Raw genomic sequence first — 16,143 nt, forward strand, 5'->3', positions numbered from 1 at the left:
AATGCTTCACTGAGCGCAGCCTGATACGACCGCAGTGGTCGAACCCTGAACAGTTGGGGCAAATTTGGACACAATATTCAAGCTTGATACTATTTGAATTTGGATTGTGATCAAATTTCTGACATAATATAGGTTTCTGACACAAAATAAATGTGGTCAAAGATCTTACAAATCTAATTCACAATACTGTGCAATTGAAGATTTCTTCTTGAAACTTTTCAAAAATTTTTAATTTTGAAAATTTTGAAAAAAAAATATGAACCCTTTTAAAAAAAAATTGGAGCTAATTTTTACCATCCCTTTGTGATATGGTAACTTGAGGTATAATTTCAGAGAGATCCATACACCATTTCACAAGTTGTTGTCTGGAAACTAGAAAAATGCTTATTTGGGCCCCATTTTGGCCCATAATTCCTGAACTGTTAGGACCATAACCCCCAAAATCAATCCCAACCTTCCTTTTGTGGTCATAAACCTTATGGTAAAATTTCATAGAAATCCATGCACTTAAACAAAAGTTGTTATCCGGAAACCAATGTGTCTTCGGACGACGACGACATGATACCAATATTTGCGGTCGTATAAAAACACATTTGAACCCAGTATTTGGACTTAAACCTTATAATGAGTACAAAACTTCTATTTCTTCAAGTAAAACACAAAACAGAAACTTTAGACATAACCACTCCTATGATTGACAAAACAATGACAATCAGTCTTACAGGCAAAACTACATGTACAATGAAAACCAAAACCCCTATAACTATTATACCGGTGGTCAACAGTATCACAAAGCTAACAATGGGAGATCCAACAAAAGTGAGATGAACATACTTCTCAGTAGACTTATTGAACTTGCACGATAATTCATCTATAGATTTAACTGAAAAGCTATATATTACAGTACATTTAGCCATATACTTTAATTAAGGCCAATTAGAATAATAAGCATTTATTATAGTTGTTATTTTTATTTTTGTACAAAAATCAAATAGTATGTTTTCATTTTTTATTTACGTTGCTTGCAAATGTCATTTATTACATGTATATTGTAATATACACTCTTTAAAAGTATACTGTAGTCTAGGCACTATTACATACATATTGCTTTCAATGTGTTATGATACATAAAATTAGAACACATCTCATGAAACAGAAAAATTTAGATTTACTTCCCTTGTCCCATGTTTGAAACTCATTATTGTGTTTTAAGTTAAAGTAAAAGAAACTTATATATTTATATATTATTTTGATAACTAAATGAAAAAGAAAATATACACATTACACATATATATCAATGACTTATATGTCCCTGCATATATTAATAAAAAAGATCTGTAAAGTAATAATAATGGAGTTATTTCCCTTTCCCCATGTCCTTTGTAAATAGATAGATATTTGACTTACTATATATGAATATTGCCTATTGGAATATACATGGTTTAAATGACGATAAATTTCAGGATGATTTGTTCATTGAAAATATTTGTAAACATATAAGTTTGTTTTGATGAAACTATGTTGAGAGAGTCTCCGGGAAATCTTCCACGTTTTACATCTTCCTATATAGTTAAGCCTACTAAGGCCAAAAAAAGGGGGAGACCATCAGGTGGCAAGCTTGTATTTATAAAAGCCAAAATTAAGACAACTTCTCAATATATGGTTAAAAATAGATGGAACTTTCCTCAATTTGGAGAAAGATATTTTTTTATGTTTTACTTACAATGTACATGTATATCAAAGCATATATTAATAAGGATGTTTCTGAATTGACATTCACAAAAATGGAAAATGATATTTCTTTTTTTCTATCTAAAGGTGAGGTGATTTAAAGCGGTGATTTTAATGCACACACAGGAGGGTTAAATGACTTTATTCAAAATGATGGTGTTAATGAGAATTTTACAGACTGTCCAGTACCTGAAGATTATACACCTGATTTACACTTAGACAGAAATCAATTAGATCAAAAAAACAATTTACATGGGAATCTACTATTTGATATCTGTAAGTCCTCTCAAGTGAGAATTGTGAACGGAAGATTTCTTGGTGACTCACTTGGCTACTTTACATTTTGTAATAGTAATGGTAAGAGCACAGTAGATTATATGCTGACATCACAGAATTTATTTTATACCATCAACAACTTTATGGTAAAACCACCTACTGATCTATCAGATCATTGTTTAATAGCATTGAATATTTTTAATTTTAAACACCCTAAAGAAATAAAGAAGGAAGAACTATGGTCCCTTCCTGGTACTTTTAAATGGACCGATCAGAGCAAGGACATTTATATTGACGCTTTTTTAGAAGAAAATAGTGTAGAAGACATTCTATCTTTAAACAAACTAATTGACGATAATAGTTTTAATGATATTGATTTCTTAGTTACCAAAAATAATGAAATCTATTTAGAAGCTGCAAAAAAATCAGTTTCTTTCAAAGCAAATTTTAAAAATACATCATGCAAAGACAAACAAAAAAGGCAAAACCTAAAAAAGTATGGATGTCAAATGATTGCTTACTCCTTAGAAAAGAAGTTTGCTCCCTTGGAAATAGATTAGCTAAAGCACCCAATAATAATGCATTAAGATTGACTTATTGCAACTGTAAAAGAGAATAAAATAAACTTAAAAATAAACTAGAAAAGTTTTTTTTTCAATCCTTGATAAAACAAATAAATGATATAAATCCAAAGAACACCAAAGAATTTTTAGGTAGCATTAATAATTACAAAAAAAAGAACAATAACTGTGAGCCTGCTATTTCTGCCAAAGAATGAGAGATTGACATTATAAAAATTTACTTGCTTTAAGTGAAAATGATAACTAATACTAATCAAAACATAGAGAACAAAGACCATAACTTTATTACTGTGACTTGACTGTTGGTGTTGCTCTCCACCTATAAAGTGGAATTAAAGTCTTATAGGATTGTAAGTATGCTTTATTTTATCACTTTGCACTTTCACGACTTGACTGTGGTTTTCTACAGCAGTTTGTTCAAATTTCTGACCAGTTGAACAGTTTGGTTTTATAAAACAAATTGCAATTTGGTCAGAATTTTTAATAAGTTGCAATAGGTGGAGAGCAACACTAACAGTCAAGTCACAGTAATACATCCCTTAATGTCCCTATTACATGTAAAGAAATCAAAGACTGCACTAAGAAGTTAAAAAAGGGAAAATCTGGAGGTCCTGATCTGATAATTAATGAGTTTCTAAAGGTAGGGTCAAACACTTTAGTTTTACTTCTAACAAAACTTTTTAATAAGATACTTAATTCAGAAAAATTTCCTAAAATTTGGAACATTTCTCTATTGACATCAATTTATAAATCTGGTGATCCATCTGATTGTGGGAATTATAGAGGTATAAGCATAACAAGCTTCTTGATAAAGTAGTTACCTCCATATTACAAAAAAGACTTAGGGATTTTCTTGAAACAAATAATTTATTATGTTCAAATCAATGTGGTTTTAGAAAAAATTAAGGAACTGTAGATCATGTCTTTATTTTAAAAACAATAATAAACAAATATTTGTTTAAATGCAAAAAGAAACTATATGTGTGTTTTGTAGATTTGTAGATTTTAAAAAAGGCTTTTGACAGTGTCTGGAGATCAGCTCTCTTCTTAAAATTACAAGATAAAGGAATCCAAGGCAAATTTTATAACATACTGCATGACATGTACTCTAACATGTTAAACATGTAAATATCAGAATATGTTTACTAAGCCTTTTCTTGCTAATAAAGGAGTCAAACAAGGAGACAGTTTAAGTCCTACTTTATTTAATATATTCATTGATGACATAGGAAAATACTTTGATACTAAATCAACTAGTGCAGTTAATTTACATGATCAAAAATTGAACCATTTATTGTATGCTGATGATTTATTATTGATATCTGAATCTGCAACTGGTCTCCAGAACTGTCTTGATTCTTTGCAAAAATATAGTGCTGAATGGAAACTGGATGTGAACTTCAAAAAAACAAAAATTATAATTTTCTCTAAAAAAAAGTAAATAAAGAAAATTTCTACTTTTATTACAGTTCTAATGCAATCGAAATCGTTGATTATTATAAATACTTAGCAGTTTATTTTCATAGCTCTGGAAAATTTATACAAGCAGTGTCAAGCCTCTCAGATAAAGCTAAAAAAGCATATTTTGCGTTGGTTTAAACTCCCATACAGTGAAAACTTGTCTGTTAAAACTTGTCTCCAGTTTTTTAACTCGATAGTTCCTATTCTAACTTATGGATCAGAAGTATGGATATCAGAATTCAAACCAAATTTTGAAGCATTAGACAAAAGTAAATTTGAAAAAACACAAAACTCCATATTTAAAAACATACTTGGGGTTCATGGAAAGTCTTCCGATCTAGCAGTGCGGTGCAAATTGGGTGCATTACCTATTAGCATTAAATGTTATCAACTTATGTATAAATACTATGTGCGTTTCAGTGATATTGGTGACGGTGACCTATAATTGTTAATTTCTGTGTCATTTGGTCTCTTGTGGAGAGTTGTCTCATTGGCAATCATACCACATCTTCTTTTTTATAGTCTGGTGGTCCACATGAAATTCTCAAGGCTGCTTTTGAAGTGGACAAAACTATAACAAGTAGAGAAAATTCATGGTCTAATAAATTATCTGAATTATCAAAATATATTGGAATATCCTTAAACAAGCATTGTAATATTAATTTCAAACAGAAACTAGAAGATTTCTACAAAAACAAAATTATATTTGAACTATCTAAAAAAAAAGATGAAAACTTTTATTTTTTAGTAAAATTTATACTAAATTTAAACAACAAGAATATTTAAACTTTAATGTTCCTATATATCTCAGAAAAAAACTCACCGAATTAAGAATAAGTGCACACTCATTAGCAATAGAAACTGGTAGGTATGCAAGACCAATAATACCCTCTAATGAGAGATTTTGTAAATTTTGCACTGGACAAAATGAAAATAAGATACATTTCTTGAATGAATGTTCTCAATATAACAAAATTAGATCTAAATATAAAATCAATGAAATAAATTCAAATAATTTGAATGAAAATCTTAAATCCCAATTCTGAAAAAGAACTAAAATCAATTTGTATGTATATTGAAGAAGCTCTTGATTTGAGAGACCACCATACTGTTTCATCGGATAATAATCCTTTATAGCCGCTTGTGCATATACACATATATCTTATATATAGGTGACTGTTTTCAAGTAAAATTATGAAAACTTAGAATAATCATGATGTATAAGTGTATGGTATCATGAAGAATTCTGAATGTTATGGTATCCATAGACCATATCTAAAATTGACTTATGACTTGTTGTTACATTGATCTTTATTTCATTTATAGTAGATGTTATTGTTGAATATATTATTGTCTGTACTTGGATCACAGTGGCGGATCCAGGATTTTAGTTTAGGAGGGGCGCAAAGTTAAAAAAAAATTTTGAGGTAAAATTATCGGAATATTGTTTATTAAGCTGAGGACAACCCATGCTTTGCAAATTTTAGACGGGGCGCGCACGTGTAACAGTGGTTTGATTCCGCCAGTGTACTTTATCCGGAGGAAGAAAATCCCCAGTGATTTTTATCCACCAACAAATATTCACTAGGTTTTTCTATCCGGGTCCAGTGTAAAACATCCACCAGTCATTATAAGGTTCTAAAAATGGTTTTTTGAAGGGGAAATATATATAAAATGTGGCTTAATAGTTTTTAGTGTATTTGAAAATTGCATAGTTGATTTATGTAAAAAGTGCAGAGTTTTCATCCAAGGAATGTTCACACTAGTGTTTTTTAAACCAGGAATGATTACACTAGTGATTTTGAACCGGAATGATTGCACTAGTTATTTTATACCGGGATTAATTACACTAGTGCTTTAGATCCATACATTGAAGTGATTAGTACTCATTCTGAACACACGATAACACAATAATGCTTATTAACGAATATTAGATTTAATTAATTTTTCTATGCAAATTTATAAAATCATATGCTTTCAAATTGTCACTAATTGTAATATTTATATGTATTGGATTGCCGAGGTTTTTCTGTGTATTATCTTTTCGGTCGACTTGGATATAAAATCATATCTTCTATGTCAATTTCAAAGGATGCTTCTATAATTGAAACTTTACGTAAGAACAAATCTGCTCTTTAAATTTGGTTTATATCTAGTTCAATGTCTTGATCATTAATAAAGTATTTTGAGTTATAAAAATATAGTCCTCATCATCATCAATATTATTTAGATCTACTATATTGACTCAGATTAATTAAACTGGTTCCTTGAAAATCATTGTAAACAATAAACCGGTCTAATATAAACAAAACAACGATATCAAGATCGACGCTTTCACACTATTTACATCCAACATTCTCCAGTGAAAAACAGTTACCCGGAATAAATACACGGCGGAATGAAAGTACGCTTACACACGCATGCCACGCCCTGCCTGAATCTGCCCCTGGATCACGTCTCTATTGTGCTCTTTCCAATAAAATATTGAATTGAATTGAATATTACAAAATTCTTGGACAATGTTTTGACTATATAATACAAGATAGATGTATAGTTCTTTGGGAAAAGTTTCTTCAAATAATATAAATATGTGCCCTTTTGTACTAAGAAGTGGTTTTTACAAACAAATATTTTTTCACCCCTCATAAAAGGGATAGTCATTACATTGAGGGGTTACACCTCATTTTTGGGGTTGTTCCCAACCTGTTTATATGAAAAGTGTTCATAAGAATTATATTTATAAAAAAGCTAACTATGCACGAAAATGCTGAAATTAAATAATGTGTCAACGAAGTTACTGACTGCAAGAGTAAACTGCAACGATAAAATATTTCCATGTACAAACCTCTGCCAGGGACGTAAAATGAAAAAAAAATGTGTCACGTGATCAGTACGTGGGTCTACTCGAAAAGAATAGTAATTAGGCTTATACGTCCTTGGTGCATATCACATAAGAAGTCAGTTGCTGTATGACCCATAACATTTAAATTATTTCCATATTCAATCTAAATATTTGAAAATTTATTTCAATTTTTAATCGAATGAGATACAGACCTTCTAAAATTCAAACTGACCATTTTCCGTGCGTTCATCGTGTATCGTGCGTTTTGCGTTCGTGTATCGTGCGTGTACCAATCGTGCGCTCATCATTCATCATTCCGTGTGTTTTCCGTGTAACGTGCGTGCATCGTTCATTCATCCTTAACCGTGTATCGTGCGCTCATCAATCATTCATTCTTAACCGTGTAACGTGCGCTCATCAATCATTCATTCTTAACCGTGTATCGTGCGTTCATCAATCGTGTACAGCTGAGACTACTATATAGTAGTCTCAGTGTACAGTAACCGTGTAACGTGCATTCGTTGTAGTTTTTATATGATAGTCGGTTATAGAGCTCATCAAAGCTTATATTTTATCTGTTATAGTGTATATATGTTCCGACTTTAAACAAAATTTACATTTTTACTTACTTTCTTGTAAACATAAATAAAAATATGAAGATGTTAAAAATATTTACACCTTTTTCAATTATAATGTTCTATATATTTGCTAGATAAAAAGAAGACAAAATTTAAATTTTAATGTCATATTTGGTTTTATTGAAAAATCCTTAGTTGATGTCGTGTAACAAATGAAAGGGGACACACACTTTCATCCTTATATCACTTAGGGAATACAAGTACATGTACTTGCGTTGTTGTAGTAATAATAATAAGATTCATACTCTGGATTCATAGCAAACTTAACATCCCTGTGATGATAAAATGCTTTCTTTCAAATTGTTTCTCATCAAATAATTCAAATAGATATAAGAAGATGTGGTATGAGTGCCAATGAGACAACTCTCCATCCAAGTAAAAATTTATAAAAGAAAACCATTATAGGTCACAGTACGGTCTTCAACACGGAGCCTTGGCTCACACCGAACAGTAAGCTATAAAGGGCCCGCCAAAAAATTACTAGTGTAAAACCATTCAAACGGGAAAACCAACGGTCTAATCTATATAAAAAACGAGAAAAGCCTATATGACACTAATCATCATAAAATTTCAAATTATTTTCCAAGGGCTTTTTCCTTACGTGTATAATTTGATAATATTTTCTAAGATATTTGTGACTTTCATCCTAATAATATCAAATATGTGTGACTTATACCGCATCATACATGTATATCATATCATGGACACGTTTTCCCCCGTTAATTCTCTGAATATACTGAACAGTATTTTAAAAGAAATATTTCTACTCTGCTACACGTTTTTGCATTTAAAACTCGCATTATTATTTGGTTGAGAAATATTGGGTTGTTATCATTTATTATTTCTATAGAATTTGTAAAGACTAAAGAAAAAAATTAGAAGATGCACCTTAAATACTGTATTTTGAGTTCGATATATATATCTTGACTTGTCAATTCAATTCAATACTTTATTTACACTCAGACACAAACTATGTGTTACATGAGGACAATACAATAAATGACAAATAGACAGGAAAATAGTAACAAAATTATACTATTAAAAGATCATAGAACTTATATATATAATGTACATGTATCTTACTATATGAGAGTATAGTAAAAAGTTTCTTGATAAATATAAATAAATTATGCAATAGCTGACAATGACATAAGGACAGCATGCGAAACAGGAGAAAAGCTTGGCGAGCCTCGCTTTTCGTCCTATTTCTAAAGCTCATACAAATAAATCTTATATTTTCCGACAATGTACATACATTGTATATACATTAGTATACATGTAACTTTGAAACACTTTCCTTTTATCTTGCTTTTTTTCACTTTGAAAATGATATGAGGCAGTCCATGCGAAAAGGTACAATTAACAAAAAGTCCTTTTGATAAACTTTACATGAAACGTTGTTAAATTTCGTTAAAATATTTTTGAAAAACGATTTTATCCGAAAAAATTTATATTAATGTAAACATCCTTAAACTTGTCAAGTCTGTCCCGAATTTGTCAAATAAAACCGTTGCCCACTTTGATTGCACTGATATCTGTATTGTAAGCGAGAGACTTATCCCCACTGCTACTGTTGAAAAAAGGGTAGGTTGGGGTGGTAATAGCTTAACGTAAAGTTTTAATCATGGTTCAACTTTATTCTAGTAGCTTTTATCAAGCCAAAGATCAATTTTACTCCAAACGGACGTCACTTTTCAGCAAGGTTTACTGTCGAGCGGGAGAAGTCAAGAGATGACAATCGAACTTATATATATATGTCGAAACATGTGACAACTTTATGACAGGCATTCTCAATAGGAAAACTAGTGGTTATACAGGGCTAACATCATAATATATATAGAATTCGTCTCAAATCTAGCCCAAATTCACAGATCTTACATTGTTGGCTAAATTTAGGACGAATTTTATATATATATATATATATATATATTCTTTTCGATTCCTAACATCACTGAAGAGACATTAATTGTCGAAATCCGGATATGGTGTACAAATGTTTGCACCTCATGTTTGCGGTATACCATCTATTCCGCAAGTTTTTTGTTTTCTATTTGGTATTAGATTAAAATTAAGATCCATTTTGTTACATCTGTGATCCGTTTATTTGGCACTCGCCATGGCAGTCAGCAGGGTTTAAGAACATCCGTTGTTCGACCTGCTTGTCAATTGCGTTTTGTTTAAATATACTTTTTCACTTTTTGGTCTTTTGGAAAATGTTGTTTGTGCTGTATTTAGACCCCTCTACCAAGAAATTTGTTTTGCATGCACACGTATAAAAATTGTTGTTTTTATCCAACGCAATCATAGGTTTGAACGTTGTTTTCAATTTAGACTTGTATATATATATATATATATATATATACGGATATCAATAAGAAACAAGTAGTGAACAGCCTGTGACAAATGCACAGATATTAATTCACGCCTTTTCAAATTTTGCTCCGTTTTGCTCTCTGAAATTTTTTATTTCGACTTTGGACACTACCAGAGAAGAAGAATAAAAATTAATAGATATGATATGGTCGCAAATAAGACAACTATCCATATATATGTAAAACTCAAACGGACTTCCAAATCTGAACTCATAAAGAAATACGATTCCAAATCGACGGCCAATTCCATATATGTAGCCCTACTGACAACAATGACTGAACGTTATCTATCTAAAATGCCTAAAAATTGTCTTAATAGTAGTAAAAATAAAATGAGAATGGAAACGGGGAATGTGTCAAAGAGACAACCCGACCAAAGAGCAGAAAACAGCAAAAGGCCACCAATGGGTCTTCAACACAGCGAGAAAATCCCGCACCCAAAGGCGGGCTTCAGCTGCCCTCCCTGGAACCGAAATTAATAAAACATACAAGACTAACAACGACCAGAGGTTCCTGACTTGGGACAGGCGAAAAAATGTGGCGGGGTCACATGTTTTGTGATATCTCAACCCTCCCCCTAAACCTCTAGCCAATGTATAGTAAACAAACACATGTGCAATACGCACAGTAAAACTCAGTTTAAAAGAAGTCCGAGTGTATGGTTTTACTATGTATCCCTTTATTTTTCGATGTGTCTTGCCTCTGGATAAAATAACATACCGGAGATCAACTTTCGTTAAATTAGGAAAACAAATACCAAATAAATATTCATTTGTTTTCTAAAATTTTTTCCTATAGATATATAAATAGAAATCTGTTTGCTCACAATTTGGTCATTTTCATTGTGCATAATGACGTTTCCGCTGAACATTTGCGCAGATTTTAAAGAACAAAATATTTATGTTGGCAATACTTACTCATAAGAAATGAGATATGCCAAAGTAGAAAGAAACGAACAATTATCGAACACAATGCGTCCATCAACAACGAGCAAAACCTAACCCATATATAGTAAGCTATGTGTAAGTACTTTTAAAAAAATCTTCGGGTAACACATTTTTTGAATTATTAACCTTTATTAACCTTGTTGAATACGAGTTTTCTGGCACTGAGAATACACATGTAACACAGCAACGTGTATCTTGTGTTAAGGGGCTAATTCTTTGAACATCAGTATATATTTCATACAAATAACGGAACACGAATTTCGTTTTAATTTTCAAAGTGAGAAAAGGTACAAGAAATGTACATTTTTTTTGGTATAAAAAACATCACACTTATGATAATTTTTTTATAGCATTTTTACCTTTAAACCTGATATATCGTTAAATTTGCAAAATTAATCGATACGGGACATACCTCATGCGTCATATGATTCCCATTTTTTTCGACTTCAACCGCCTTTGAAGGAAACACGGATACAACGGTTAAAAAGGTTTATTACGTTCATGAACGGAAGGAAGAATGGAGCGATTTCGCGAAAAAATAAGAATCCACTATTCTATAGTTTTATGTCGAACAGCATCGTTCAAAATGTAACGCGGGACAGGACACACATTACAATTTTACGATCTTTGGACTTTTATTTCTAATAACCTTATCATCGCACTGCATAATGCTTGCAATATTTTAAAGAGAATTAAATATGCTTTCTTTTGATATATATCGATATATCGTATGTTAGCAGTAAGTATTTTATATTACTATTGAGACATGTTTTAGAATAAGTCGAAGTAACACCGGTATCTTGCGACTTCTATCACCATTTTCATACATATTTTTAACAATTTTATAGAAATAAAACCCAGCTCCAATATCCAATCGTTTAATCTTGATTCCTATGTGCAAAACAGTATCAAAGGTCTTCAGAAAGTCAACGTAACGGACAAAAAGTTTTCATTCTTTTGAATTACAATATATATATATATATCAATAAGACATTTTAAGAATGAACATATGATTTTCAGTTCTGGCTTTCCACTTTAATCCAACTTGACTATCATATATAGATATAAGAAGATGTGGTATGAGTGCCAATAAGACAACTCTCCATCCAAGTCACAATATTTAAAAGTTAACCATTATATATAGGTCAAAGTACGGCCTTCAACACGGAGCCTTGGCTCACACCGAACAGCAAGCTATAAAGGGCCCCAGAAATGACTAGTGTAAAACCATTCAAACAGGAAAACCAACGGTCTAATCTAAATAAAAAACGAGAAACGAGAAACACTTTTGTACCACATCAACAAACGACAACCACTGAACATCAGGTTCCTGACTTCGGACAGGTGCAAACAAATGCAGCGGGTTTAAATGTTTTAATAGGCGCCAACCTTCACCCTACCTGAAACAATAGTGTAACATCACAACATGTTTAATGTTATGTTTCTGAAGAAATCCGTCCAGAAGTAAACTTAAAATGGTGTTAAAAAGTGCATGTTCCAACATTGCACCTGTTATAGTTATTACTCGATAATCATTCTTGGTGTTTCTTGGATGTACGGTCCAAGATGTTTGGTATATTTCTGAAGATAGATAAATTAAATCCTTTTAGTTTTATAAATATTGAACATCTTCTGAAAACATTATAGTTCAAATTTTTGCTAGTGCATTATCTTTTCGGCCCTATGGTTAGCATGTAAGTTTGGAGATTTCTCAAAAATGTTAAATGGCTTTGGCTATTTTAGACTTTTTGCAGAAAAAAAGCTACTGCATTGAATGTTTTACACAGGGATCTTTTTTTTTTTTTTATAGTTTTCTCTGTTAGATTGTTAATTACATTGGCCATTCGGTGTGGTCTGTTTGCTGTCCAATCTTGTTGGTAATTTCGGTTATCCTTTTTACGTAATATTACTTGTATCATTTGATGATTTGTTTTTGGCCGGAATATGCTTAAATATTAGCCACTGGACGTTACCCTCTGTTTTAATGTCAGTTATTTTGAAATCAGTATCATTACACACAGACAAATCCCTTTTTCATGCGATTGGAATTACTTTAAAATTTATACTCACTTAATTCGTTGTGATCTTGTCCAACATATAAAGAAGTCTAAGTGACATTCATTTTCAATAATTGATTCTAGTATAGATTGAATCCGAATTTAACGTCATTATTTTCATTATCTGCTATACATATATATATACCAGTTACCAATTACGGCGATATGGATATTAGGTGACAATCCCGCATGTTAGGAAGCGTACGAAATAATTTCCTTGAAGCACAGCTGTTTTAGATATTTTCGAATATTAGATTTGCACAATCAAAAGTGTTTGTATTTGCATCTAATTTCAAACATAATGTATCTATCGCAAATGATCCAAGGCATGCGCTGGAATTATCAAAACAGTCTTTGACTAATCTCAAGAATTTGTCAATTTATGTCTAATTCACCACTTTGTTAAGTTTAAAAAGTTAATAAAGTTTTACTGGAAACTGAGACTACTACATTAACAGTGTTATAGTAGTCAGCGGGATTTTTCTAACCATATTTCCTTTAGCCCAATCGGTTGTTTTTTTCTTTTGTATTTTAACAGAACTTTTTTTTTTTATGTAAGAACGAAATTGCAGCATTTTTTTTCATGCTAGACCTGAACAGAGTTCATAACATTTAACAATAGCTGCAAGAGAACTTTTATGAATGAACGTGCAGATTACTTGAATATGAACAAGAGGCTACCAAGAGCCTGAATCGCTGACCAGGTAAAACATAAATTTACCATTTTGATGTTCACTTTTAACTTTTATTGTAATATGTTTACCTATTTGTAGATTTTATTTAGTGGCATTTTTGAAGGTCTTGTATTGATGAAAATTTTTACTATTTATAGATAATACCTAGTTATTAAAGTTTTTAGGATGAAATGAAATAATAGTGTGACAATTTGGTCATATTGACTATTTTGCCGATTTAAAAAAAAAATGTGTTCTCTCTAACTCCTATAGTCTGAAATAATGCAAAAAATGGATAAGTATCATCATTCAAGGGGGGGATGATATAAAGACGTTTGACAATTCTGGCCATGATGACGACTGATTTGTTGATCTTATTGTGCTGAACATTTTGACTGTTTGACTGTTTCTCTCTTTCTGTTATAGTCTGTGCAACCTCTGGAAATATTGGGGAAAAAAATCATCTTTCAAGGGCAATGACTCCTCTTAGGGATCAATGAAAGATTTCAAACGTATGGACTTATTCATAGATCTTATTTTGCTGAACATTTTTGCTAATGTTGTTGCTCTATCTATCTTCGTTTCTGCAAAAATGGGGTAAAATTGCCATTCAGGGGCAATAACTCCTAAAAGGAGTCAGTTGACAAGTTTTGCCATTTGAATTATTTGTTGATCTAATTTAATTTTTATACTTATTCTTTTATAATTTTACACTATCCATTATGGTTTCTGCAAAATCGCAAAAATGAGTAAAACTAGTCTTTCAAGGGCAATAACTCCTATTAGGGGTCAATCATAGTGACAATTCTTACTTGTAGAACATATTTTGTTGAACAATTTTTACTCTCGAAAGATTCTTTCAACTTTGGTTTCCTAAAAAAATGCAAAAAGGGTAAATATCAAGGCCTCATTTAATGACAATGATTCCTATAAGAGGTCATTTGACATTTTCTTTGAAGTTGACTTATCTGTAAGTATTATTGTTCTGGTCATTTATACTGTTTAAAATTTCTCTCTATCTTTTATAGTTTTCAAGATAATAACCCCCAAAACTTGTAAAAATTATTTACATTTCAGGGGCAATAACTCCAACATGGGTTGTCCGATTTTCCAAAAAATCAGCAGAAGATAGACCTTGACCTGCTGACCATTTTAAATTGTGTCAGATTTCCTCTTACTGCTTTAGTTTTTGAGATATAAGCCTCTAAATCGCCCTAGATATAGAAAAATTATTAAAAACACCAACAATGTGTCATCGATAGAAACTTCCATTAACAGGGAAAAAAGCATAAAGACATGACCGCACGACATTCAGGCACGTCAAGCTTGAGAGTGGTTTCAGTGGAGAATATCTTTGACTGAGTAAAGTGTTAGATGTTTTTCTGTTTTGTAAAGATATGATGAGTTAAGCCATTTTCAACTGATTTTTATAGTTTGTTCTTATGTTGTGCTGTAACACCACTGTCCCAGATTAGGGGGAGGGTTGAGCGCTCACAAACATGTTTAACCCCGCCATATTCTTTATGTACCTGTCCCAAGTCAGGAGCCCGTAGTTCAGTGGTTGTTGTCGGTTCATGTCTGTCATATTTGTTTTCCTTAAAAAAAATATGTTATAAATCAGGCCATTAGTTTCTCAATTGATTTGTTTCATATTTTTCATGTCGGGGCCTTTTATGGCAGACTATACGGCATGGGTTGTCTTTTATGATCATTGAATATCCAGAAATTTAAAAAGTAAAACAATGGGGGACATTTTTTTTATTCTCAACATCTCCATTATGGTAGGTGCACAACTTCAACAATAGTCTGTAAAAATGTCCAAAGGCTACAAATTCGTGTAATCAGCTCCTCCACTGTTTTCCGATGCTTGAAACTTCACAGAAAGTTTCAACAATAGTGCAAACCTAACTCATATAATGTAAATTATGCATTGCACAATTTCATACTTAATATTGATTGATTGTTATTACCTTTACATCCATTGACAAGTATTTCAAAACCAGAACAAGTCCAATGTTGTTGGTAGCTGGACTGCAGGTTTTTTTCTTGTTGTGTTGTATTGTTGAACTTCTATGATACATGGTCTATTTAGGCAAAACTGGAGGTTTGTATAAAGATAAGATGTGTATGATTGCCAATGAGACAACTCTCCACCAGAGACCAAATGACATAGAAATTAACAAAAATAGAACACCATACGGCCTTCATCAATGAGCAAAACCCATTCTGCATTGTCAGCTATAAAAAGCCCCAAATGACAAATGTAAAACAATTCAAACAAGAAAACTAGTGGCTTGATATATGTACAAAACAATGAACAATAAATGGGGAATGTGTCCATGGGACACAGATGATGCCCCTTGCATATAATGTAATAAAGGGACATAACTCAAGAACTGTTAAAGTGACGCTACCCAAATTTGTACTTGTTCTGAGTTTTGTGGTAATAAGCATTGTGTATACGTTTTATAACATTTAGTTGAAGCAAACTTAAGTTAGAGAACGGAAACGAAACATTCAGCAATTTTTCCATTTGTAAATGGGCATAACTCTAGAACTGTAAA

Source organism: Mytilus californianus, unplaced genomic scaffold (assembly GCF_021869535.1).
Source record: "Mytilus californianus isolate M0D057914Y unplaced genomic scaffold, xbMytCali1.0.p SCAF_3, whole genome shotgun sequence".
Taxonomy (NCBI): domain Eukaryota; kingdom Metazoa; phylum Mollusca; class Bivalvia; order Mytilida; family Mytilidae; genus Mytilus; species Mytilus californianus.